The 27,548-nt window shown below is 46.8% G+C and overlaps 1 long non-coding RNA gene across 1 annotated transcript; it reads left to right on the top strand.

Annotated features, from left to right (window-relative positions):
* Positions 1-68: 68 nt before the first annotated feature.
* LOC138418676 (uncharacterized) lies at positions 69-6,051 on the top strand. Its single transcript, XR_011248677.1, has 3 exons — positions 69-467; positions 4,724-4,799; positions 4,995-6,051. It is a non-coding gene; the product is annotated as an uncharacterized lncRNA (long non-coding RNA).
* The last annotated feature ends 21,497 nt before the right edge of the window (positions 6,052-27,548 follow it).

Below are 27,548 nucleotides of genomic sequence, written 5' to 3'. Positions count from 1 at the left end.
CTACAGGTTTCACCAGTCAGTGCTTGCAAAACCTTTGTCATTTTCTAAAAATAAAAAAGCTAAAAGTTATTGTAGAAGAAGGGGCTTTTTTTTGTCCTCTGCACAATGTGTCTTTTGTGAGGTTAATGCCATTCTGGGCTCTCGATAGCCCTGGACAATGGGAACTCTCCAGGAGTCTGCAAAGACTCTGGCTTTCTTCTTGCTTGATTTTTTTTCTAAAGGGAAGGATGAAACATTCCTACAGTCCAAACACAACTTCTACTTTGATTAAATAAATATTTATCTTTATTGTAGCCATTGTATATTTTTACCTTCAGTTTGTCCAGTTTCTGATTATTATTTTAAATTTTTCATTGGCAACAGTTAATCTTTTTTTTTTTTCCTTTCAGTCCAAAGTGCAGGTCAGTGTAAAATGTAGCTGACTGAAGGAAGACTGGTAAATTCAGAATTTTTCCATTATACATCAGGTAAGGAAAATTGTTCAGACCCTCAGGAGTATATTTGCTTCTTCTTTATCTGTCTTCACAAATTTTCATAAATCTGTTTATTTTTTTAGGGTGTATCAGAATTCAGTTTCTCCTTGTAAATGTTGAAATCTCACTTAAATGCTATGTATTTGTTTTTTTTTTTAATGTAAGTGTACTAGAAGCGAACTTGTAGCTTGTTTCTTATACAAAACTGCATGGAGGAAATCAGTCTCTCCAGTGGTACAAACGATTTGAGGGAAATTCTGGATATAAATGTATTTTGTGTTGCAGTATAGGAAAATGTCAGCTTAATCTGGTAAATACTTATGCTAATTTCACTGAGTGAATTCGTTATAAGGAGGAGAGGTACCAAGCTCGTATCACTGAATAATGCTTAGGCGATAATCCAGCATCTATATGGATTACTTTATGTACAGAATGAAATAAGGAACCAAGAAATTCAGAATCTAAATCCTTCATTTAGCTGGCAAGGGGACAGAAAATTTTAGATCAATCTGTTTTTAAACAATTTACAGTAGGAAGGGAAAGTGGAAAGTAGGCTAAATACTGCATTGATGTGTATGTTTTCCTGCCTCTCGCTCAAGTGCATGGTTGTATATATAAACACAAAGATATCTGCATAAATGAGTACATAAATATACATTTGAATGACTTCAGATGTCTGCATCTCTGTGTGTGCATAAGTACATGTGCACACAGATATACAAGGTGTACACAAATGCAGGTAGTGGACAGGGGTGTGCTTTTGGGCTGGGGGTGTTCCATTTCCAGATCTGTCTGAAGCTCCTTTTCTTGCAACTATAATATAGAAATGTCGGTTTAATGCTGAAGATGTGGATGATAAATTTGATTAAGAATCTGCTCCCCTGCAATTTTCAGAGTCTGGGGTTGCAATGTGAGCAGCTGTTATTTGGTCACATTGGGCTCAAAGATGCAATGGGCCAAAGATGCGATGGGCCAGTCTTTTTTAAGGGGGAAGAGAGGGGAAGGGGATCTTAGGAGATTTCACTCCCAAAGAGCCTAGCTCTGGGCCCTGGGTTCTCTGCTGCTGGGGAACTAGGGACACGAAAACAAAAAAGGGAGGAGGAAGAAAAAAAGAAAACCTCATGTGGAGGCATGGGAGGTTGAAAGGACGCTTCTCCGTACAACTCCAGAGCTAGATCTGAGAGAAGGGTTGCAGGGTGAAGAATGTGCGGCCCCTTTTTGAATGTGTATTGTTATTCTAAGTCTATTGTATGTACGTGTTACTGTCCTTTCATTTGCCACGACAACATATGGATTCCATAAATGCAGACATGCCGAAGTGCATCTGTCTGGGTAGTTAACACGATCCAAACATCCCTCTTCGTTCCGCTAACTCCGGCTCTTCCTCCAGCTCTCAGGCAGCGCTCCGGGCCGACCGGCCCGTGCCCCAGCCTTACAACGCCCCGCAGTCTTGCCCTTTTGTGGTCTCCTGGTGGGATCCAAGGTGCCGCGCGGAGGAGGCGGGCTGCTCGGCAGTGCCGGGGTCAGAGGCGCCGCTGCCGCCGGCCCCTGAGCGCGTGGGGAGGAAAGGGTTAAGCTGCCCAAGCCTCGGGAAGGGGCTGCGCTCATTCCGGAGCGAGGTGCAGCCACCAGCAGCTGTGATTTAGGGGTCAAGTCCGAGATCACCTTTCTCCTGCCTCTGGAAATGGCAGAAGATGAGGTAGGGAGGGAGAGACAGGAGAGAGAGACAGCCTGGAGCGGCACTTGGCGCTCCAGCCATCCGTTCCCTCCCCCCAACCCTGCAGCCTACCTCCTGATCCTTAGACAAATCGAACGGTTCCCCCTTTCTCCTAAGGGTGCAGGGCGAGATGCCTCTGAGCATCTAGAACGGCTCCACCCGCAAGTCTGTCCTGCGGTTAAAACCACTGTGCCCTGAGCCTCAACCACCGATGAGAAAGTTTGCCCTTAATGCACCAGACAGTGAGCAGCTAGATATGGGTAGAAAGTGCTTCCCATTTATAAAAAATCAGGGGTAGGGGTGCCCTTGGCAGAATGGGGGACTTGGGATGTTGGCACCAGCTCCTCAGACTCGGGTTGCGCTCCTCACAGTGGAGGACAGATGTACACAGTGATGCCCATTACTTGCAGCTTCTTGCTTTGTGCTCACATTCTTGGTCAAAGCTTCCCCCCACCCAAACTCAGGCAGCCTGGAGAATACTTTGGTGAAAATATTTGTCATGCCTGAAAGATAACCAAAACCCAATTCAGATTTGTTTCTGAGGCATTTCACTGGAAAAGAGCAAAGCGACTGGAGTCCCCTTTTGTTTTGGCACCCTGCAGGTGCGCCAAGGGGTGGGTCTCAGCGCCCAGGTGGTGTCTGGGGACTTCAGGGGGACACATATGGAGCCCAGAGAAGGATCTCTGACTGAGAAAGAGTTTCCCAAATCCACCCTGGCCAGGCTGGACTTCAGGACAACGACCGCTCTTTTGGAAAGTTACTCCAAGAAAAGGAGTTTCTGGTGGGAAAAGAACTGGCTTGAAATGACAGGGAGGGGAACTAGATCCCTAGGGGACAGAAGGCAGGTGTGGGGCGGGGGGGGGCGGTGTGGGGTGTGAAGAGTAGCTAGGGAGAGAAGGAAGCTAGAAGGTCCACATACAAGGGCACAGCCGGGGAGGCTCCGAGACTTGTTCCCCAGACACTCTCTCCAGCTGCCAGAGCAGAGTGAGGGCGAATCACCCCGATTTCAGCTTCTGCTTCCAGGGCCAAGAGCGCGGACCAGCTGGTCCAGAAGGCAGCTGAGGGATGTCTTCAGAGCCCCACCGCCCCTTACCCCGCCAGAGCCTCCAAACCGCAGAAATCAAACCAAATTGGCCGCTAGAATCTAGAGAGGTTTCATCCCTGGGGCAAGGGGGAGGGAACAGACTGTTTTTTTTTTCCTTTTGAACTCCCGATTCAAAAGAGACCACAACCTACTCTGGAGTGCCATCCCTAGTACATGGATTGTGGGTATATTGCATTCTTTCATTCTTTTTTCCCTATTTCTCAGAAGTAAAAACCTTTAAAGAATTAGCCCCAAACTTGGAGCACCCGGGTCCTTGAAAGAGTTCCAAATGATAAAGCCTGCCCTTCATTTCCAATACATGGCACATTGTAAAAATGCAGGGCAACCAGACAGTTCCAGGGTTTGAGTCGGATTCCTAGTTTCCCCGGCACCGTTGCAATGGAAATCTGAAATCCAGCCTTGGGGCAGGAGGCGCCTGGGAGCTGGTGGCTCTCCTAGGTTTTGCACCGCCCACACCACCGGCAAGCGCTGACTCCCCTTTTGGTGACCTGGTGCCAGAAGTTTGCAGTACATCTAAAGCCTGGGGCGGGTGAAGCAGAGAGAGAGAACTAACCTCTTAACGCAACAAAGTGAACAACTTGAGGACAAGAGACCCTCGGTCAGGCTATATTCGCTTTGGGGAATTCCAAGAGCATAATTTGGGCGGGGGGGATGATGACCAAGGCTTCTGATTGCCAGCTGGAGGCAGGAAAAAGGAATCATTGAGAGGAACGTGAGGCGGGCTGGGGAGCAAGGCGGCGAGTGGGTAACAGACCTGGCGCCTTTCCCCCTAGAGCCCGCTAGGACCGGTGTGGGGAGTCGGTACTCATGGTAGCACGTGCATTGTTGACACGCAGACACGCAGGCGTGCGCTAATGGAGGGATGCGCGGCTGAGCAATCCCCGATGCCTGCATTTCTTGCAGGCATGGCTTGTTTAATAGCCTGGGAATTGAGTGCCTGATATCCAACTCCCCCCCCCCTTTTTTTTTCGCTGAGAAATGTAAAAGGGACCTATACTGTGTACGTATTCTGAAGAAACGTGCATTTTTTTTTTTTTACAAATACCTAGCGCCATAATTTTTCTGATTTAAGGGGCGAGGGGAATCTTTGAAGTGAAGGAAATCAGTGGGGGACGAACCATCTTTTCCTGATTTTTTTGTGCCTCTACTCAAAGCCAGTAATGAGATTTAAAATGAGAGATTCCTAGTTCTCATCCTCCCTCCCGTTCCATTTCACTCTCTTTGCCCCAGAAAACATCTGTGGCAACCAACTGCACGTCTAAGGGGACGGTTTAAAGAGAAACAAGGTTTGGGGCGCGCATCAACTTTCCATTTCTTTTTCAAATGAAGCTGGAAAAAAATTCAAAGGACAATTTAAGCACCAAACGACATCGAACAGATATTTTTCCAAAGCAAAAATTTTCCAATTCGTTTGTTTCCTATTCTTAGAAATAGAGGGAAAAGGCAAACCTAATCTTCCTGCACGAGGAGAATAGCACGAAATTTGGAGCCAGCGCTCGCTCGGGTAAGGCTGGCGGGCGGAGAACCCCGCGCGGCCCCACGGGTTTGGAAGAGGCCAGAGTACCGCCGGGCCGGGGGGCGGGGGGCTCTGGCTAGCTAGACTTTGCGCGCACGTTCTGCGCACCCCCCGCCTCTTGCCGCGGCAGCGGGCAGGGCAGTGGTTCCCTGTGGACGCAGCCACCTCCCTGTTTAATTCCAGGGCCCAGCGGGGCAGCAGGGACGTTCGACGCCACCTTCCTCTCGCTCTGGCATGGGATGCACGCTTTTTGAGGCTGCTCTCCTCTGCTCCGGGCTCAGTATAGACTGAGCGCTTTTCCCTCCTCCCCATGAACCACAAACCTCGCGGATCCCAACAGTTTCCCGAGACACTGACCATACAGTCACTGAGCCAGGGCTCGCGACCCTCAGCCTGGCACACCCGGCCCCATTTCGGGGAAGCTTTATTCTCCTGACGGCTCTGAGCTCCCGACAGGAAGCGCGGGGCGCTCAGGCCCCTGGAGAGGCCAGCTGGGGAACTTACAGCGGCGCAGAACCGCTGTCCCGGGCTGGGCAACCCTCACAGGTGTGCGCAACACACTGCGGCTGGCTCTGCGGGGAAATGAATCCTCATGGAACAACTGGAGCAACCATTGCGACCCTGTGGGACGCCTCCATACAACCAGCAGGCCGGGTGCTGGCCCCTGCAGCCACCTCGGAAGGAAAGAGGACAGCAGCGGGCGCACCTCTTGCACACGCACGACCTGAGATGCCCAGGCCCAGCGTCGGTTCCCTTGACCCTCCCATTCCCCATGCCGGCGCTCATGGTGGCATCCCCTCTCCACCGCCCTGGCCAGGCTGCCCAGCTCCTTGAGGACACAGGTGCCCCAAGCCCATCCTGTGGGGGCACCAAGGTGGGGGCAGTTGAGGGGCTCTGCATCCAGGAGGGCAAGGGGTGGAGTTCCCAAACAACACTCCCAGTGGAGGCTTGGGGGACCAGACGGTGGTTCTACACCCCACAGTCCCAGGGGTCTGGGAGCCAGGGACCCCTTGGGAGACACTCAGGCCTGCAGAAACTTGGCTGGCCGAGGGGGTGGAACTGGATGCTTAGGGTTTGCTGGGGGTCCACTCGAAGAGTGCCCTGTCTGTGTTTTGGGTCCTGCGGGTCCCCCTCCCTTTCGTTTTTGTCTGGGAAGAAAAAGCAAAGCGGGTGGATTTGCGCCGACCCCTCTTCCCCTAGTCTGGGAATGCTGCGGCAGGAAGAATTGCTCATAACGACACTTAAGCCTCGACACTTGAATGCTAAAGGTTAAACTTACAGTCTTCAGGGAAGGGCTTCCTGCCAGCTGGAACAGTGGTGTGGCCGCCACAGGCTCTCCTCCACCCACCCTGCCCCCTACTCCAGGTACAGCCAGAGTCACTAACGCTTTCGCGGCCTTCTTGCACCTCAGGAGAGGCAGCCCTGGGTGTAACTCTTCCCATCCCTCCCCCACCTCTGGGGGGCCTCGTTCCTGGTCTCCTGGTCATCTTGTCATGGTTGCTCATACCTCAGGTTGCCCTCAGCAGGCGGGACTTGCTGGTTCCAGCTAGTTCACACAGGTGGGTACTTGTCCCTCTTCCCTTTGCCGGGTACTTAGTGGCCCCTACAGCAAAGCCGGAGCTAACACACCGAATGCAGTGCCCAGAATGGGCGGGGGCTGCAGGGAGACCTTGGTTATAATGGGCGGTGGGGGGGGAGGGGGTTGATCTTTCAGGCTGTGAAGATTTCCCAAAAGCAACATCCACAGGGGCACAGGGACCCTATGCTGGTGTATCCAGGGACCCTATGCTGGTGTGCTGAGAGGCTGGGACCAAGAGCAGAGAATTTCTCAGCTTTTCCCCTGATCCCACCTCCCCCCCCCCTCACCCCACGGGAGCCTGAAACAGGGCCTTCCCTGGGAGAGGGACAGAGGGATGGCAGAGTGAAGAGGTTGGAGCTCTTAGGAACTCCTTAGGAACCCGGTAAGCTGGCCCTCTTCTCTTCCCATCGCTCCCTTCCACTCCCTTCCTGAAGGCCTGCACTTATTGAGCACCTACTGTGTGTGAGTCCCCTGGCAGATACTTCGTGGATTTTTGGATTCCACTCTCCCAGTAGCCTTAGGAAATGGGTATTATTAGTCCCATTTTATGGATGAGAAATCAGACTCAGAGATTAAGATCACATAGCTATTCAAGGCTCAGCCTGAATGTGAACCCAGCTCCATCTGGCTTTAAAGCTATTTCTACTATACCATCAGCCTCTTGTTAAGATAGAAGGATCAGGGACCCAAGGGAAAATAAAAATGGGATGCTGTGCTATGGGCTGAGGGAAGGGAAAGGAAGACACTCTGGGATGGGTTCTCTGGTTTTGCTATGGATTCCCAACTGGATCCAAGGCTGAGAGACAGGTACTGAAGGCCACGGAAGACACTGTCTCAGGGCCCAAAGGCAGGAGTGATAATGAAACTGGACAGCATGAACAAGCCCCCTGCCCCTGCCCCCAGATGAAGGCCACATACTGGGGCCCCGGGATAGCTGCCCAGTGTGCTGCTGGATCTGCTGGCCTGCACTGGCCACGTCAGGAGAAGCTCCCACCAGCCTTTTTTTTTTCTTTGTAAATTTTCTTACTGTGTCTGAAGCTCAGACAAATTTGTGACTTCTGTGAGTCAGTAGGTTAACAGGAAGGAATGATCAGATGACCAGTTACTCATGAGCGAATATGAGGAAATTCCAAGACCAGGAAGAAGACTGGGCAGTGACATCCAAATGGCAGCTTTGGAGGGTCTCCCAGTCCCTCCAGGGCTGGCCCTGGAGCTCAGTGCTACAGGTGGGGTGGGGGTGGGGAGGGTCTGTGCCTCAGCCAGCCTGCAGCCCCCTCAGAAGAGGAGTGCCTGCTTTGTGGACACTGAGGTTTGCCGTGGGAGTGAGTCTTCCCTAACTCTGGCCACCAGGCACTAAAACATTCCTTCTAGGGGCTCTGCAGCAAGGGGATGCAGCGGGCAGGTCAATAGCGACAGCTGACATCTCCTCGCTGTCTTTCTCTGGGTTGATTTGGGCTGAAACTGCACAAGAGTGAGTGTGTGTAACTGGGCAGCAAACTGGCCAGGCCCCATGGAGGGGTTGCTGAAAGCCTTGTTAAGAAGTCCTCTTGACCAAGCAATCCAATTACATAATGCTGCAAAAATAACTCTGGGCTGGGAGTCTTGTCAGAGTGACGTATTTTGCTAATAGACAGGGGTATCAAATATCTATCTTTCAACCCAAGGGCCAAAAGTAGACTTGTGGCACTGATGGACCCCTCCCCTAGACACACAACGAATGGGGGGAAGTGGAAGGCAAGGAGGAGGCAGAAGCAGCAAGGAGGCACATTTTTTTCTTCCTTCCTTTTTCCAGGTACAACTAAACCCAACTGTTCACCTCGGCTCCATTCTATCTAAAAGTCAAGGCATCAGTCCAATAGCCTCAGATTTGTTTCACAGTGGTCCCTGCTCTGAAAGGATTAAGGAGGACTGAGGGGGAAGGAATGATGGGGGAGAGAGGAAGAAATGAGTAGAAAAAAAGTAAAAGAGTATTGCTTTGTTTGTTGATGGAACAGGGTGAGGATGAATTATGTTACTATGTCTATGTCCACTAGGCTAGGCCTCCTACTCCTGTGACCAACTGATAGTCCCACTTTGCCCAAGACTGTCCTAGATTTAAAACTGCATCCCAGGAACACCCTCAACCCTGGAGAACTCAGATAGTTGGCCACCCTCCCTCTCACAGGCTTTGGCTAAATTTCCATAAGGACATAGAAAATTATGACCAAAATAAGGTAGTTCCTTTCACTTCAAAATTATTCAAAGAATGACCCAAATAAGCTATTCCAACATAGATGCAAAGGCCCTATTTCCAGGAATTTGAAGAAAGCCAAGTAATTCTCCCCAACCCAGCCCCACTGTGGATTCTAGAGATTTCCAGGTGGGAAAATTACCTGTTTCACCCACTTCGCTTTTCAGATAAAGTTTCCAGATATGCCTTTGCCAGTCTTAAGGTGCTCTGCCCTGCTTTGGTCAGGAAGCAGTATTTTGAGGGGGAAAGAATTCTGTTTGAAAGTCACAGTAACTTGTCTTTTTTTTCACCTAATCTCTTTCATGGGGTCTCTATTACTCTGGTGGCACTACAGTCACATACTGAGCTGTATCAAAGTCCTTTAATATATTCACCTTGAGTCTGTTAGCATTTTCTTTTTCTTAATCTTGATAATCACAGCATCTGATCCTTTCATTCTAAACTGCAGGCTTCCAATCCATCCTTAATCTAGACCCATCTGACCCTCTTCCAAAGGAGACAAATGAGGATAAGCAATCGAGCCCCCCACAAGACACAGCATCAGAGCTTAAGTTTACATTCATCCCCACCTCCATTCTTTTTTAAAATCAAAATGTCTCTTTAACTCCTCGAGCTAATTATAAAAGCAAATAGCTTTCCCTCCCTGAGTCATATTCCTTGGCTTGTAAAAAGGCAATTCCACTCAGAGACCACCTTGTCACAAACATGAAAAAACCCGGCTCGTTCAGGACTCCTCAGAGAGGAAAGGGTGAAGTGGCAGCGCCCTGCCCCCCCCCCGCCTCCCCCAGCAGGCTCTGCCTTTATGGAGTCTATTTCCAGTCTGTTTACCTGGCAAGGATCACGTGACCAGTCCAGAAGGAAATGCTGACATCATTGTCTCTCTCACACATGTGCGGCCTCCCTCCCTCCCTCCCTCCCAGATCGCCCGCATTCCGACATCCATCCTCCGGCCTCTCTCCACCACCCAGCCTCCTCCCCCACCACCCACGCCTGCTCCCACTTATTTCTCTGTCTTCCTTGTGGCACGCTTTCCTTTGTTTTCTTTTTCCTTGTAGGCTGTCTCCTAGACTGTCTTACACACACACACACACACACACACACACACACACTTCTGGGTGCCCTTTTCCTTTCCCTTCTTCAACAAGCCTTTATCCCCCTTTCATTCTCTCACAGATCTGTGGCTACTGAGTTTTCACTCTGGTTTAAAAATACACTTCCTCTTTCTCTATAGGTTGGACATTTCTTAAAAAAAAAAAAAAGTCAGAAAGGCCCAGAAAAGCTTCCAGACCAAAGGTGGGGGAGGGCAGAGCAAGGCAGCTCCATCCAGCCGCTCAATTTCCTGCTCCAGTGGGCTTGGAGATTTAGGTGCAGGGAGTTTGGTCAGACAGGACTTATTTATTTATTTCTTTTCCATCTTTCCCCTCTGGTGTTTCCACTGCTGCTGCAGGCAGGGGCTCCCTTCCCGCCCCACAGCCAGACCACAGGTCCCAGCGGCCCTTGGCCTTGTGCAGAGGCACCTTGTCTTCTCTAGGCTGCTGCCCTTCATTCTGCCCCAGGGCCCAGGAGGCTTCTTGCATTCTTCTGGCCAGCCGGGATCCGGGGGAGCTGGGAGGACCCCGGGGGTCAAGGAGGAAGGCCAGCGATCAGCACAGGTGCCTTCTACCTCTTCAAAGGGTTGTTTTTCCAAGTAACCCTGTCTGTGGCAAGGCTCTGGGGTTCAGCTGCTCCCAGAAACCTTTCTTGGTGCATATGGGCACAGAGCCAAAGCATGCTGCTTAGAGGAAATGTTTAATAAAGACACGAGAGCCTCAAACTGTTTATCCTTACAGACAGGTGGAGATGTGATGTCTCTGGAAACTGCCTCCAAAATAGACCATGAGGTGGGGAGACTGGAGGGTGAAACAACCAGGGGGAATCACAGGGAAGGGCTGGCCTAGCCAAAGCCATCTCCCCTTATACTCCCACCTGCCATCCCGGGCTGTGCCCTCCTGGGTTCCCACACCTTGTAGGTTGGGATGGGGCAGTGAGGTAGAGGAGGAATGGGACAGTCATGCAAAGGTGAGGCCATTAAATAATCACTACTTAAGGTGAGGGCATACAATCCCCAGTAGGCATAAACATGGAAATCTACTGGAAGAACATGCTTTCGTGGGCAAGTTTACCATTAGGTTATATGGAAAATCAGAAATGCAACGTCCTGTTGGAAGACCCTAGTAAAATCAATACTAAGATACTAAAACAATATTAAGATTGTAATGGTCTTCAATGTTCAGATGCATTCCTGTATCTTGAGAAATAGGAATTTTCTTTCCAGTACTGTGGAAGTCATATCATGACCTTCTGGAGACCTTGTCACCAATCAAGGCACAATGCTAGCGGAAGGGTCTGGTCTAATAGGTCCACTGATAGATTTTGTCTCTTTGGAATCTAAATCCTCTTCAGACATGCTGAAAATCCAGAACTTTTGACAAGCTTTCAATACATTGTAAAAGTTCTAATTTTAAACTTCCAAATGTTATAGGCCAAGGACCTGCTGTTTTGAGTTGTCAATTAGGCAGATGGCTCTGTTGGTCAATTAAATGATTTTTGTGGTTTTAGAACCCACATAAAGTGGTGCTGAGAGTCTCAATGTCATTCTTATCATCTTCATGAATACTTATGGAGCCCTTCCTGAATTAAAGTACAAAAGAGTAAGATGGAGCACAGGTTCCCAGCTGTGGGTTTGAGATGCCTGTGGCAGGTTGCTATACTACCCCATTGAAGCCCACAGTGGTAGAAAGAAGTGACAAGCGTGATGGGAAATTATGCAATATATATATATATGGGTTCTTGATCTTTCAATACGGCACCTTTCAACTTTGAAGGGATCTGGAAAGGATTTCCCCATCCTTGAGCCTAGCTCAGGCTCACCTCCTCATGTGACTCCTGCCCCCTGGCCCAGTGTTAAAGCTGACCTCATCCAGTTTCTCAGATCCCGTCTCTGGGTAGACTTCCTGGATTAGTTTATACAGGAGCCAAAACAGCATCCTTAAGGTCCATTTGTCTCACTACTCAGGACCTGTAGTGATGTGCAAATGCGCATGGCTTTATGAAGAGATCTGTATTCTTTGTTATGGGTTGCCCCCCCTGCAAGGGTAGCATATGGAGCTTCCATTGAACACATCTCCATAAATGCCCACGGTGCTAATTGGTGCTCAGTGATGTGCCCATGATGAAGAGGAGGATAATGATAATGTTGATGGTGATGATGACGCCAGTGATGACACTGAATTGCTAATGATTCCAGGAGGAAAACAGTTCTGGGCACAGAGATACGCTTAACAAAGACAGAATGAATGCATACTGTTTACGACTTATACTACGACTTTACTGTGTTTTTCTGAGATCTGGTCCTTTATTTTTTACCCTATGAGTATCAATACTTACTAAAAGAACCGACTTCAACACCTGAGCCTACGGGCTGGACTAAAATGGCATAACAATAGCACAAAGTGGATTGGCAGTTGCTTGCTTTTTTTCTTTTACCATCCGTCTATTTTTATTTTTTTTTAATTTTTTTTTCATCCGTCTATTTTTAAAAACCTGATTTAGTTACCTAACATTTCTCTTTCTTAAGGCAAATGACCACAGAGCAGAAAGTGTTTTGCTGGTACCTAAATCAGACCCTCTCTCCTGATCTGCTTGGGGCAGGTCAGCAGAGACAGAGGTGCCTTATGGTCAAGACATGAAGAAAGATGGTGAGCTAGAGACAGTTACACCTTTCAGTGATGTGTGACACATAAATCAGTAAACAGATTTTAAAGCATACAGAAAAGGAAACAAATATAAGAAAGAACTCTTTAACCACCTTGAGGAACCAAGATCTTTTCTTAAAATGTAGATCACCTAAGCCTTGGGTCTTATGCCCGTTTCTGCCCACTAAAGGTTGGATGGCCTTGGAGAGCCAACCCTCAGAGTGTGTTTTCTCCTTATAAAATGGAGATGACAGTGCACACCCGCACGGGGTTGTTGAAGGATTAAATGAGATGGTACATGTCTAGCGCAACGCCTGACACATGGCAGGCGTTCAATGCATGGCAGAAATGGCGAACGTCATCCCAATACTATTTACCTGTCTGCACTACTGGCTTGGAATGTGAAGATCAAATGATGGTGAAAGTGCTGCATGAAATAGAGGGCCCTCAACAAAGGGGGTTTGAGTAGCCCTAAAATAGAGGGCTACTCTTTTTAAGATTAGGCTCTGAGTTAAATCTGTTGGTATTGGGAAATGAGGCAGAGATTAAGAAATCATCAAGGACACACTTTCTCTGTATACAGGTATCTGATATACCTAATCCCGTCCATAAAGTTACTGAAATGTGAGGAACACAAGCGCCTGCCAGACTTCCTTCTTATGAAGATTAATAGTTAAAAGTGACGCAAGTTATGGAGGTACCTGGGCATCCTGCAGCAGACGAGATATGTAAGTCTGAGGACTAATCACTGGCATAACATCATCACCATTTCTAGCAACAGACGCTTTCCTAGCCTGGAATAGAATTTCCAGAAGTATCTTTCCCTTTTCGGAATTACGGAATCTGACAGATTTATTTCCACACATCTCACTTGCTTTCAAAGTTATTGTTTCCTCTTATTTTTTCCCCCTCCTCTTTGGTGACAGAGAAGCCTGAGAACCAATTCTGTCAGGAAGTTCTTGGGAAATTTTCAGAAGGATGTACAAAGCAGGGTGTATGAATGACTGTGAGCAGCCAGCATCCATTTCACTTGATAAAAATATATATTCAGAACCGATCTTCCCAGTACATCTAAATAATCAAAACCATGAATGACAAACACATCAGATACATTTTTTAGGGCTCAAAGGATCTTTTTGGAGTAAGCTGCCATCATTTCTTCCTCTTAAAGCAGATCAGGTAACTTTTCCCCTGCTGCAGAGCCTCTCAAAAAGGATGTGCTATTAGATCCAGACCCCAGGATGGGAGCTCAGCTGCCCCCAGACATCTAATGCCAGTCTCCAGATTTTCTGAATTTATCCACCAAGATGTTGGATGGAACAGGTTCAAGCATCTTGCTAAATAAAATATAGATTACATTTATCATTTCCCCTCAATCTACTAAAATCTTGTTACTCTTTCATGGAAGGAAATGAATCAGTTTGACAGGACTTATTCTGTCAAGTGATATAAGTTCCCAACACTGTATTCACTACAGATTATTCTAGAAATGATTTGGTGATTTTTTTTTCAGGTAAAGTTCCAGATTGGGACATTACGAACTTCCTTTTTGCTTTTTAAAAATAGAGTCATTAATCCTGCTTCTTTTCAGTCCTGCCAAGTTTTCAAAAACAAAGTTACTCTCCCATGATTTTAGCCAATAATGAAATTCCTTTAGAAAAAACTTTTGCCCTGCAAAGAATCTACTTTTTAAAAAGAGAAGGTATTTCTACCAGCGTTTAAGAACTATTTAAAAGTTGATCATGCAAAAACAATGAGGAAGCAAATGGTCAAGGCTTAAGACTCCACTTTGACAGGCCTGTTTCCAGTCCCTCCCCCCACCCCCTCCCCGCACCAATTTAGGTATTATCTAAAGAGATTTCTATGTTGAATGGGTTTGAGGCCAAAGACAGCTATGGTGACTTTTCAGACTATGTCAATCTTGCAAGTTTCAGGCAAGTCAGAGCCATTATTTTCCATAAATATATTGTAAGTCCACTAGGAAATAAATGAGAAAACTAGAAGAAAACATGTAAGAAGTCTCGTAGCTTATATCTCTTAACATGAATTACAGTGGACATAGAGTCTGTATACTTCCTAAAATCTCAGGGCTTATAAAAGCCCAACATTTCTAGGACACATGCCACACAATGCCATCTCCAAGTCAGAACAGCCCCAGTTCTATAAAGATGAAGATGGAGGCACAGAGATAATACCCTTGAAATAAAATTCAGATATCTTGAGTACTTATGAGTAAGTATCCCTAGAGTGTTGAGTTTCTACATTTCATGAAGACAGGTGCTTGGTCAGAGGCTCTGAAGAAGAAAACCCCATTGCACTGAACCTCAGAGCTTGGCATTTACCAATCTCTGTGAGCCTGAAATTCAAGTTTTTTACCCTACCCAGGTCCACCATGCCGATTTGCAGTCCAGGTTCCCCCCAGCTGCCTGCTCACTCACTTAAGCCTCTGGATTGATCCACACTGCTGGGAATGCAAGGAACTTGAGCTGAATGTACCCAGTTGAAAGTTCTACAGTGCAACAGCCAATCAAGGATGGTTGTTGACTCCTCACTGAATTCCACAAACCTGCCACTCCACACTTCTCCCACATTCCTCAAGCCTTCACCAACCCGACTCTTTCTTAACTCTGGATAACATATTTCAACCCCTTGTTTCTTGAAACCATAATTTGAAAGAACCTCAACTTGCCTACTGCGTGACCATAAGGTGCCTTGCAGGGCACCCTCTTTTCCTCCATAAAATGCCTTTGTATCCTTACCTCCTTCCGTCTATTCTGCTTGTTTCCACTGCAAATCTTTCTTGGGTCTTGGAGACCACCCTTCCAGGTCCATCTGATCCCCTGCTTCTTCATTTATTCATCTCTCTCTGCTCCTGTCCCCACTGAATGCCTGCCCTCATCACACTTTTATCTTTCTGTAAGAAATCCATTTTTATTTGGAAATCTACACATGCTCTATTCTCTTCTATGAAAAATGCAATGAACAACACTTTCCTTGATCCTACCACCTGTTCAATGTCCCACTCTTCTTTTTATCACCAACTTCCTAAAAGAATTATTTGAATGTGTTCTCCAGTCCATTACTGAACACCTCCAGCCCTGTGCACCTCTGCCTATTGGAGAAGCTGGTCATTATTGAGCTGAAACTGATGGCCCTGACTCCGCTGCTAGTGTTATTCTGTGAGGCCACACAGAGCAAATTTATGCAGATCACCCTTCCCTGCTTCTGTCCTCTTCCCTCTGATCCTTCTCGGCACTGTCAGTTCCCTCACCTATTTGCATGCCCTGGTTCTGAGTCCCCTGCCTCCCTGTTTCGAGTTTGGTTCTCTTCTTCCAGGGTCATGGCCCAAGATTAAATGTAAATTCTTCACGTCTGCTCTGCCAAGCCCAGTAGAGCAAGGTTCTTGCCTCCTTTGTCCTCCTCGTTACACTTAACTCAATACTATTGTTGAATTCTCTTCCTATCAACTCAGACCTCTAAGATAGTAGTTTGCAAACTGTGGCTTCCAGACCTTCTGCCACAGAATGGCCAAGGAGCCTTAATAAATTGCAGATTCTTGGGCTCCACCTCAAACTCATTGACTCTGACAATCTGAGGGTGGCCCCTGGGAACCCACATTTTACACAGGTATGAGATGATTCCTAATATGCACAAAATCTGGTGAAAAAAATGCTTTCTCAACATCTGTTGCCAAGCCTGGCCCCCTGCCCTGCATTTGTGCAGGTAGGTTTTTGGATCCAAGACAAACCCTTGTATTTTCTTGTTTTTAGATTTCATTTCATTAGGTGTGGTGCATTGCCCCAGCCTATCGAAATTCATTGAGTTCTTTATCCTCAACGTATGACTTCATGACAACCACGCCTGATCAAGATGAAAAGCCTTAGAGTCGCAGCACCAGAAGTGACTCTCTCCACATCAGGTGGTATCTCTTTCCACACTGACACCAATGACGATAGGCAACTAATTACTAACACACTCATACCTGGGTCTTCTTTCCCATGAGATAAATGGGCAACTTGTCATTTTCCAAATGCCTCAGGAAAGCCCAGATATTTTTTTGCATTTTCCATATTCCATGAAATAGTTTCCATATTTCCCTGATCCACTGGTCTGTACCAACTCTCTCCAAGATGGCAAAGATGCATTCTCACAAGCCATTTACACAAGTATTCTGGAAACGGTGGCCAGGCAAAGGACTGTAGTATGCAGAATACATCTTCTCTTCCCATGACATTTTCCGGAACACCTATGGCACTTATGTTCTAGGACCCCTAATTTGTATTGTGAATGTTCTTGTTCACATTGGACTCTATCACTGGACAAACAGTTCTTAAACTTTGTGTCTTATGTGCCTCTAAATGCACAGTATTTAGAGTAACTACAATAACTAGAGTAACTTACAGTAACTAGCACGATGGTAACTTTTTCTTTGAATGAATGAATGGTGACTTTTCTTTGAATGACTTGGTAACTTTGAATGAACGAATGTATTTTGCATTTTATTCCCACTAATTTACTTTCACTTTTTGTACAAGATGTAAGCAGACCCTGCAGTGAATATTGGGAGACTAGGCTTCCTAGACATGAAGGAAGCAGCGGGGCCTGGACAGATCTCCACAGGTCCAGTTCTTCCTCTTAGTTACTGGTCATTCAAATGAGCTTGTTGGAATAAAGGCCTTCTTTGAAATGAAGTGTGTTGAAAACACTGAGAAATGATGACACCGTTTCTGAAGCATCGCAGATTTACTAGAATCTGTGGCAATGGCCAAGTGAGACAGACAGGAAAGGGCGTTTCAGAAAACTCTTGGCTTACTGCAGCATAACAAGCAGATAAAGCTTCTCATGGGCTTTCTAATGAGACCTCTTGCGATGCCAGAGACAAGTGTTTCCACAGGACAGGAGATGGCTGGACGAGAAGATCTAGCCACTGCCCCCGTTCCCTGTTCCACATCAGAACTGCTAACACAGCTGAGTAACTCTCATATAGAAGATATAAGATAGGGCAAAGAACTGTAAATGGATGGTGCAAAGTCTTGTGGTTTCCTTGGGTCAAGTGACTTTCCCTGTGGTCATGTCTTGTCTTTCCTGTTTCTTATAAGCCAAAGAAGATGCCACAAACACTCTAGAACATTCCCTCCACTGGAAAAGCCACAAAGCCCTACACAGCATGAATTCTAGAGCAGTCATTCCCAACTAAGGGGGTGAATTTTTTTTCCTCATCCCAGGGATATCTGGCAATGTCTGGAGACATTTCTACTTGTCACAACTGAGGGGCAGGTGCCACTGGCATAGTGGGGAGAGGCCAGTGATATGGCTAAATATCCTACAATGCACACGACAGCCTCTCCCTGCCAACAAAGAATTATCTGGTTCAAAATGCCAAGAACAATTATCTCAATAAAAAGTTTCAGGATTAATATGTACACATTATTGTATTTAAAATATCAACAGATAACCAACAATGGCCTACCTGTTATATAGGACAGAGAACTCTGCTCGATATTCTGTAATACCCTAAGTGGGGAAAGAATTTGAAAAAAGATACTCATGCATGTATAACTGAGTCACTTTGTTGTACACCTGAAACTAACACAGCATTGTAAGTCACAGGTGACAACGCTATGAAAGATACTCTGCGGCTCCAGGGTAAGGTGAGGGGACAAAGGCTGGAAGGCCTTCCTAGCACACTGGTTTGGACAGCAGCCTGAATGGAAGTAGAGAGGTTCTAGATAATTTCTGATAGCTATAAGTTTAACCTCAAAGGAGCTTACTGGAAAGGCCCTTGGTGAACTCCACTCAGAGGGCAACTTCCTCTTCCCCAGATGGAGGAAGGCAGGCTCAGTAGAAGCACACAAGAAGCATCAGTGAGCCATGCTCACGGTCATGAAGGGCCCAGAATGACAGCTTTAAAAGATGTGACTGGACATGGGAAGGCTCCAGGAATGTGAGGTAGACATGAAGCAAATGCACCAGTTGGAAAGAATGCTGTTCTTATGCTGACTGCAGGAAAGCCCTGGTCCTACAGGAATGAAACGGGAATGCATTTTACCTGAAGCCCCCAAACCTAGACAGCATATTAAAAAGCAGAGATATCACTTGGCCAACAAAAGTCCGCATACTCAAAGCTATGGTTTTTTCAGTAGTTATGTATGGATGTGAGAGTTGGACCATAAAGAAGGCTGAGCACTGAAAAAGACCCTGATGTTGGGAGAGATTGAAGGCAGGAGGAAAAGGGGGCGACAAAGGATGAGATGGTTGATGGCATCACCAACTCAATGGACATGCATCTGAGTGAACTTCAGAAGATAGTGAAGGACAGAGAAGCCTGGCAAGCTGCAGTCCATAGGGTTGCAAAGAGTTGGCTATGACTTAGCAACTGAACGACAACAACCCAGATGATATATACATTTCCCCCAACTTCCTAGTATTTTTTATACAGCCAAGATTTTCAACATCACCAGTTTTATATATCATAGGGAAGCTGATAGATTTAATGAAGCCTCCAGGTGCCCCTTGAGAGATGATTGCAGTTCTAATTAAATGGAGGATGACTGACAAGAACCACATGGGGCTCTACAAGCAAGTGGCATTCATACATCTTCTTCCATGGGCAAGATTACTGTGTTCATGTCAAAGCAGTCTTTGAGCTCTTTCCAGTGGTAAAGGATAGTGTCAACAAATTCTAATACACTAGGAGATTTACTGTGGTTCAAAGATCAGGAAATGTTTTAAATTGTAAGGGATAAGAAAGTTTTATTGGCCAAGCCAGACTTTAATTTCTTTCACTTCACATACCTGTACTTACCATCTACATGGTTACATATAGCCTATGAAGTCAAGTCTAGTCCATTCATTTCTCCTTTCTGTCGAGAGGCACAAAGGAGAAATGAATGGGGCAAATGAACATTAGGCCTCAGAGTAGGTTGTGGGGGCCACAAATCTGGGTAATCACATGAGATTTAATAGATGAGTAAGAGGGTCTTGAAGTTCAGGGCTGTCCAGTCTATAAGCTCAGGAGGTCAGGGATATTGAGACACCTATTTCAGAAGATAGAACTGCTAATAGGAGCTTGCTTATCACAAGAAGGCTGGGCTTCTAATCCCTAGAGTGCTGGCCATGTGGGCAAGCCATTGGAGAGTCTTGGCCATACCTTGGTCCTAAAAGGGAGGTAATTCTACTTAATCCCCTAGGTAGGACTGTGAGGGTGGGGTGTAGGCAGAGAGGGCCAGAGGCAGAGTGTGGTTCATGGGAAGGCTTAGGGTTGGGTAGGGCCTCTGCCTGTGGATATAATACAGACCTGGATCTCGGTAGCTTGCCTAGCCATACACCTACTTGCAAAGGCAAAGGTGGTATTTCTTCTTCTTCATATGCACTTGGATCTCTTCAATCAATGTCTATCTTTTAGCAAGGAGAGATCAAAAAGGAGAGAGATGGGCCAATAGGAAATCAACTATATCATTGTACAAAGGGTCTATCTGGAGAAAACCATAGTCCAGGAAGATACATGAACCCCAGTGTTCACTGCAACGCTATTTACAATAACCAAAACATGGAAGCAACCTAAATGTCCATTGACCAAGAAGTGTTGATAAAGAAGGTAAGGTGCATATATACAGTGGAATGTTGTTGGTATTTTGTTGTTAGTCACTAAGTCATATCTGATTCTTTTGTAACCCCATGGACTGTAGCTCACCAGGCTCCTCTGTCAATGTCCAGGCAAGAACATTGGAGCAGGTTGCCATTTCCTCCTTCAGGGGATCTTGCCAACCCAGGGACCCAACCCACATCTCCTGCATTGGCAGGTGGATTCTTTACCATTGAGCAACCAAGGAAGCCCAACAATAGAATATCACTCAGTCATGAAAATGAAATAATGCCACTTTCAGCAACATGGATGGACCTAGAGACTATCATAACAAGTGAAGGAAGTCAGACAGAGAAAGACAAATACCATGTGGTCACTCATATGTAAAATCTAATTTAAAATAAAAGTTACAAATGAACTTATTTACAAAGCAGGGATAGACTTACAGATATAAAAAACAAACATATGGTTACCAAAGGGGAAACGTGGTGGGGAGGAAAAATCAGGCGCTTAGGATGAACATACACATACACACGACTGCATATAAGATAGATAACCAACAAGGACCTACTGTATAGCACAGGAAACTCAATATTCTGTGACAACCTACATACATGAGAAAAGAACCTGAAAAAGATCACTTTGTATATACCTAGAACTAATACAACATTGTACATTGATCACAATCCAATAAAATTAAAGTTTAAAAAGAAAGCAAAGCAGGGGCGCTAATGCAAGAAACACCAAGGGCTCCACTGTGATGAAATCATGCATATGGCGCCCACACTATCCATGGACCCTGCGCTGATGGTACTGTTAGCAATCAGCATACAGGTCTTAAGACTCATTCCTGCGCAGGATGCATGCCCCAGGCAGAGCTCTCATTCTTACAGACGTAGCGTCTGAGGTGGGATGTCACTCTGAGAGAATGGCCTGCAGCCTTTGAAAATGATCATCAAGCGTTTTACGAATGACAGGTCAGGGTCTGGATATTCCCTACTCCTCTCCTCACCAACGTCCAGGCCTAGGCAATTGTCTGCAGGGTATAAGTTGAAGAGATATTCCTGAACCCAGGCTGTGGTTGCTTTGAGGCTGTGTATCTCAAACTCATCCCCAGTGTCGATTCTTCTTTAAGTCTTGGACGTGAGCCAAAAAATACCCACCCCTGCTTTCTAAATAGGCTGTGTTTGCTTTCCTGGGAATGCCTTGTTTCCCTCTGCCGATATCTACCATAAAGGTTTCTTCTGAGACCCTCTATAGTCTGAGCTGCTTTCTTCCTTCTCTGTGCTCTCCAGCTCAGTGTATGGAATTCTAAACTATACTTGTGATTGTCTGTCTTGTGAGGCAGAAAGTACTTCCAGCTCAGACTCATTTGTTAGTACACGAGGACTGTGGGCCTCCCCTAGTGCCTGCCAAACAGTTTATATCCAGTCAGTGCTTGTGGAGGGAGGGAAGGAAGGAAAAATGTAGGTTAAAGAAGCACCGAAGACCTCTAGCCAGGCAGATGGTAGTGTCAGCCTCCTCCAAAAGGGATTTTGACCAGCCAGCCTGGGAGAGACCCCCGTCACGATCTACTAAGGGGTGGGCCATGGCGGTCAGTGGCTGCAGGGCTGTGATTCTCAGTGAAGCTTCTGGTAGAACACTGGGGAATCCCTCCTTCTTGGCCCAGCTAGTCACTTACCTTCCTGGAAGGCCAGCACACGGTTCTGTGCTGGTGACACTTTCACAGAGCCAGCCAGCCAGTGCCAGCCTGAGGCTGGCTGTGCCAGAGGGCTCCTAGCATCCCAGAGGCTGGCCCTGGCTGGGTTTTGTCACTGCCCTACTGGTTTCCTCTGAGGCCTCTGGTAGGCAATATTATTGTTACTTGACCATTATTAGTAATGAAAAATAGTCAACCTTAGTTTTGGTGAATTGTTTCTTATCTATTTGCTGTTCCTCATCCAATGAAAAGAGTTTTCAGAACTGGGTCCTCATTCAGAAACCTCCAATATATAGCTTTTGAAAATGCTTCTTACTTCTCCAAATACTATCAATTGGTGACAAAGTGTATTGTAACTGACAATCCTGAGTACGAAGATCTCAGAACTTGACAACACAGATCTCTTTTACTTTCCGCTTCTTGCCATTCATATCTGCAAACCACTAACTTCAGCATTCAGGGGATTCAATAGAACATTCAGCACACATCCTTGACTGCTCTTAGAAATCAGGTCCGTCAATGGATAAGCTATTCAAAGAAAGTTCTTTTAAGCTTGTTGTTGAACATGGTAATGTAATATCTTGCAATCACAGGGTCAAAGTATGTTTGAACTAGGAGGGATCTTGTAGGCAGACTTGTTTGAACTGAGATGCTAACGCCTTGCTAATACCCATACTGAGATGGTATATCAGTTGCTCAAAGAAACATAGCGAGTGAGGGGCTCAACCTGGTTAGAAAGTAAGCATGATGATCTTAAATCACCTTTCTGCCACTCAATACTGGTGGTGTGTATACGAGTATGTACATCTACATACATATATAAAAGTGAAAGTGTTAATCGCTCAGTCCTGTCTGACTCTTTGCCACTCCATGGACAGTAAGCCTGCCAGGCTCCTCTGTCCATGGGATTCTCCAGGCACGAAGACTGGAGTTGGTAGCCATTCCCTTCTCCAGGGAATCTTCCTGATCCAGGGATCAAACTGGGGACTCTTTCCCGTCTATGGAAATATATATATACATACAAACTAGAAGGAGCAAGTCTTGCATCACATACACCAAACTGTCTATAGAAACTGACAGTCCTGCTAAAACAATAACCCATTTACAGTTTAGGGCAGCCTGGTCAGGAACAGGCCCAGAGCCTCACCAGCCCCCCAGAACACAGGGCATTGTTTCCATTCCAACCTCGCACTGAAAGGCAAGCCTGTCAGCTGGCAGTGACCTCGTGAGACAACTTTGGGGAGAGCAAAGGGCCGAGAAGAGAAAGGCCTCATTCTCACTGCAAACAGGAAAAGGAAAGAGAAAAAGAAAGCTCTGTCTCCGCACAAGGTTTGCTGTGCTGGCTATGAACTGTTCCAGTACGTTCCATCAAATAGACGCCTTCATAGAATCAAGCCAAGCGCGAACAGTGGGTCTGGGACTCCCCATCCCTGGACACACACGCTCCCGCGCTCTCGCACCCCGGGAGAGTGCTTATATGGGCTTCATGAAGCTAAGTAATAAACACTTTGTCTTCGCCCTGCTATTTATGGGTTGCTTGGGGCATCCTGTTCTCTCCACTGCCCTTACCTTACTCCTTCTAATGCCACATTTAATAGGACAACAGTGAATGTGAAGGGTTCCATGTGCCCCTCCCCACCCGCTCTGGTTTTCCTGGCCGAGAAAGGTGGATCCGCATCCATCCACATATCCTCCGGGCTCCCTTCTTCCAGGTTAAATCTGATCTGCCTTTCCTGCCTTCCAGACATCTCCCTAAGACATCTCGCTAAGATATCTGTTTCTATTTTACCACTGCCAGCAATTCTTTCATTCTTCAGTGATGGATCAACCATCTTGGAAAACAAGAGTGACTCGGAAAACTGTCAACTGCCACGGACACCCCCCCGCAGGGGACTGTGGGTCTCTGGACGGCCACGCACACGTGGAACTAAGGAACAGATGGGTCCTACCTGTTGCTGACTTCCAGGTTCACTCAGAAGCCTTGAGCTCCCCCTGCGTACATGGTGTTGGGGTCACAAAGGGGTGGGATGCCCACTTGAAAACAAGAAATGCATCCAGGCCAAGGGGCTGTGCAGAGGCAGACATGGATGGTGCCAGAAATGTCCACAGCGTGCAGGACCAAGGATGCGACTGACTTTGGTCAGTTTGGGGCCTCCTGCACTTGGCTCCTTTGGGGGTTTCAGGGTTCTCAGGGCTGATGGGTCCCGCATGAAGACAGTCCTGGCTGCATCTTGTCCACCTGTGGGTTTTCACACAGGCCTGGAGCCCAGCTGCCTCTTGGCTCAGTCTTCATCTTGGGCCACCCGCGGTACCCTGAAAACACACGACAGGGAAGATGCGTTAACTCGGCTTCTCCCCACAGAACACGGCTCGCCATTGCAGCCGTGATTAAATACAGGACATTATCTCACCATAATGCCCTCCTGGCCACGTTCCCAGGAAAATTCTAACTAATCATAAAAATAGAAAGAAAAACGCAACCTAAATTCCATTCCTCTTCTTAAATGAGTGATGTGTTCACTTTTATTTATTTTTCTGGAAGCGAGGCGGGAAAAGAAAATGAATTTTAGGGCTTAGAAAAACAAGCTACTAATAGTACTAAGTAGAGCTGGGCGGTGGTGCAGACAGCGGGATGAAGCGGACAGGCCAGGGGCGGGTCTGGCCCTACCCCTGCCTGTGAGCCTGGAGTTTTAAACGGGAGGGAGCACCTCGTAGGGCAAAGACAGCAGGAGGAGAGGGGGATGGGTGGCTGTGGGGCCAGGTGCAGGCACACATGCACACATAGACACACGCACCCACACACGCGAGGTGCTCAGCAGCATCTTCATGGCCTGCAGGCAAGCACACTCTAAGTACTCCTTTCACCCAAAGCCTGCATCTCTCTCTAGCACCATCCTTTCTGGAGGCTCTGGCATGATTTAGCTAGTCCCTGCCTGAAAGAGTTTCTCCTGAAGATTCACCTAGCTCACTGCTACTCACCCTTTAGAGATCAGAGCGAATGGTACTTCCTACGGGAAGCCTTCTCCAAAACCCCCTACCCTGACTGCAGTCCAGGTGCCAGCAGCATTCTGAACCTGCCCCTCCTAGCAGTCACGAGGCTGTAATTAAGGCACTAATTGCATAGTTGGTTGTTTAAGGGCTCTCCCCTGTCTTAGATCTGAGAACCTGTTGGTCTCATTAACTGCTTTGCACGTGCCTGGTAGGCAGTAGTTTTTCAATAAATGCCCATGTTGGATGAATGCTGATGGCTTCGCCCAGCCTGTGAACCATCCCCTGTATCCACAACACTAAGTACCATGCCCCTCCCAGGTCATTTCTGCCGTTTCTTGCTGGGAAGATTTCCTGGGAAAACCATGGGAAAGCTCAAAATCCCGAAAACCAGCTTTGAGATGCTTCTAATAACTGTGCCCTGAGTTGAAAAGAAAGGACATGCCCACGCCCCTCCTGCCTCTACCTGCCCCGGCTCCTGCCATTAGAATCCCAAAGCTGCCATCCCCCATCAAGGCAAGTGCTGCAGTAATGGGCACTGCTACTTGATGGCAAAGTTCTAGCTGGTCTAATTAAGCATACTGAGCTAATAACCTTCCATTTTGGGACTGGTATTATTCATAATTTAATGTATTGCTGCTGAAACATTAACCTTTCGACAACTGGCATGCTGCCCACAGCAGTCCAAGTGCTGACCATCTTTCAGTAAAATGAGTATTATTGTTAAAACAGGTATAAATCATTCATGGCTGCTGCTTTTGTGTCAGACCCTACGTGAAAATAAGCAGTAAGCTGGGTAATTTATTTACCTTTTGGTGATTATTTTTTATGATTTTATGATCATATTCAGTGATTCATAAACATTGGCCCGGTGCCATTCCGTAATCATTTCACATTTTAAATATTGTGCGGCTGTTCTGCTTTTCATCTTTAAAAATTTCAGGATTGATACCAGGCAACTTAATCCAGACACAAATGCAATTTCATCTGAAAGAAATAGGGTGTGTATGTTGGGGGGGGGCGGCGGTGGGTGCGAGAGGAAAGAGTCCCAGCCCCATTCATTTGAACAAAACCATTTTCAACAGAGCTGTTTGCAGCTTTCCCCTTGCTACAGCATGGCACTTACTGTAGCAAACTTTCTTTGAAGTTTAACACACAGAGGGTGCCTTGAAATCTGGATAAAAGCACAGGAAAACAGTTAACAAGCTTCTGGTTGGAAAGATGATGGGAAGGAGTTCAGGGTGGAGGGAAGCCTGGAAACTCTGGATTCGGGCCAAGAAGGTTGGAAGCCACCAGCCTCACTTGCAGCACCTGGCTGGAGAATGGGATTACGTCCCCTGGGGATCTGGAAACTTTACTGCCTGCCCGCCCGCTCCTGCTGCCTGTGCTGCCTTTGGGCTCCTGTCACCGTTCCAGAAAGTCGCCTTTTCTCCTCCTGGCAACAAGAGGAGCTGGAGGCTGAGAGGTGAGCAGGCTTCTCATGGCCGCAGAGCTCAGGAGACCTCCCCCGCTTCCATAGGCCCTCTCCTGCCACTGAAAACATGGAACCACCAATAAGTAGGAGCTGAAGCTGATGGGAAGGAGGTGGTGCCAGGAGCTGGCCGAGAAGGTGACACTGTGTTACAGCTCCGCCTCCAGAACATTCTGGAGCCTCATCTCATTTCAGGCGTGTTAGCACGGAGATGTGCTTGGCCAGAGGAGACAGGCGCCATCGCCCCACATATGGGAGAGGAGGTCTGGAAAGGTGGCCACCAGCACATGCTATAAGTCTGGGCAAGGATCAGACAAGAGATAGATTTCTTTCTGAGACAGTTTGAATCGTGGAGCTCTGAGATGGCTGCTTACTGTATATTCTACCTTCTGTTTAATTTCCCAGGTACAGTTTTCATAGGTTTCTTTAAAAATCTGACTGTCTGGTTTTAGATTATAAAAAGAGCTGCTATCCTAATGTCAGGAGGTTGTAAGCATGAGAACCATATGGGGCCCAGGACCATGTGAAGTTGGGCTCATGGTCTCCCTCTCCCTGTACCTAGAAGTTGAGAACACAGTCCTCAACCTCCTAACATTAGGATATCAGCTTTAAAATATATATATATTTTAATTAAATCATTATATATATAATATATAACTATTTAATTTTTCATTGTGGTGAAACATATATAGCACAAAACATGCTATGGTAATCATTTTGGGGGGTTGCACAATCCAGTGATGTCAATCATGGGATTACATTTGCATATGTCTCATCACTATTTCCAAAATTTTTCGTCATCCCTGAAAGAGACTCTGAACCCATTAATCATCAACTCTCCACGCTCTTCTTCTCCTAGCCCTGGAAACCTCTAATCTACAGTCTGCCTCTGTGGATTTGCCTATTTGGGATACTTCATGTATGTGGGATCATACAGTATTTGTACTTTTGTGTCTGGTTTATTTCACTGAGCATGTTTCCAAGGTTCATCCATGCTGTGGCATGTATGGGAGCGTCCTTCCTTTTTATGCCTGAATAATGTTCCCCTGTGTGGATATACCACATTCTGTCTACCCATTCATCTGTTCATGGGCATGTGCATTGTTCCGCATTTTGCGACTGGGGATGACGCTGCTATGAACACTGGTGTACAAGACACTGAGTCCCTAGTACATAGGGACTCATATTTTTTTCTCATTAAACTTCATTGCCCATTTTAGGCAATGATCTACCCTTATCTTGAATGCGCCAGTTGTTAGCTTGGCAGAACTGGCCTGGGCACGTGTGGCAAAGCCATTCATGCCTGGAAATCAGCCTCCAGCCATCCTGTCAACTCTGCTGCCTCAGAGTACTTCCTGTAGTCAGCTTCCAGGATTGCTGAGGCTGCTGCCAGTTGTGAATTCTGCCCCAGTAGCTTCCATTCTCTATATTGGACTTGATAAAAGATGCTG

Source organism: Ovis canadensis, chromosome 14, assembly GCF_042477335.2.
Source record: "Ovis canadensis isolate MfBH-ARS-UI-01 breed Bighorn chromosome 14, ARS-UI_OviCan_v2, whole genome shotgun sequence".
NCBI lineage: Eukaryota > Metazoa > Chordata > Mammalia > Artiodactyla > Bovidae > Ovis > Ovis canadensis.
The sequence above is the reverse complement of the archived record's forward strand: the minus strand, read 5'-3'. Positions and strand labels throughout refer to the sequence as shown.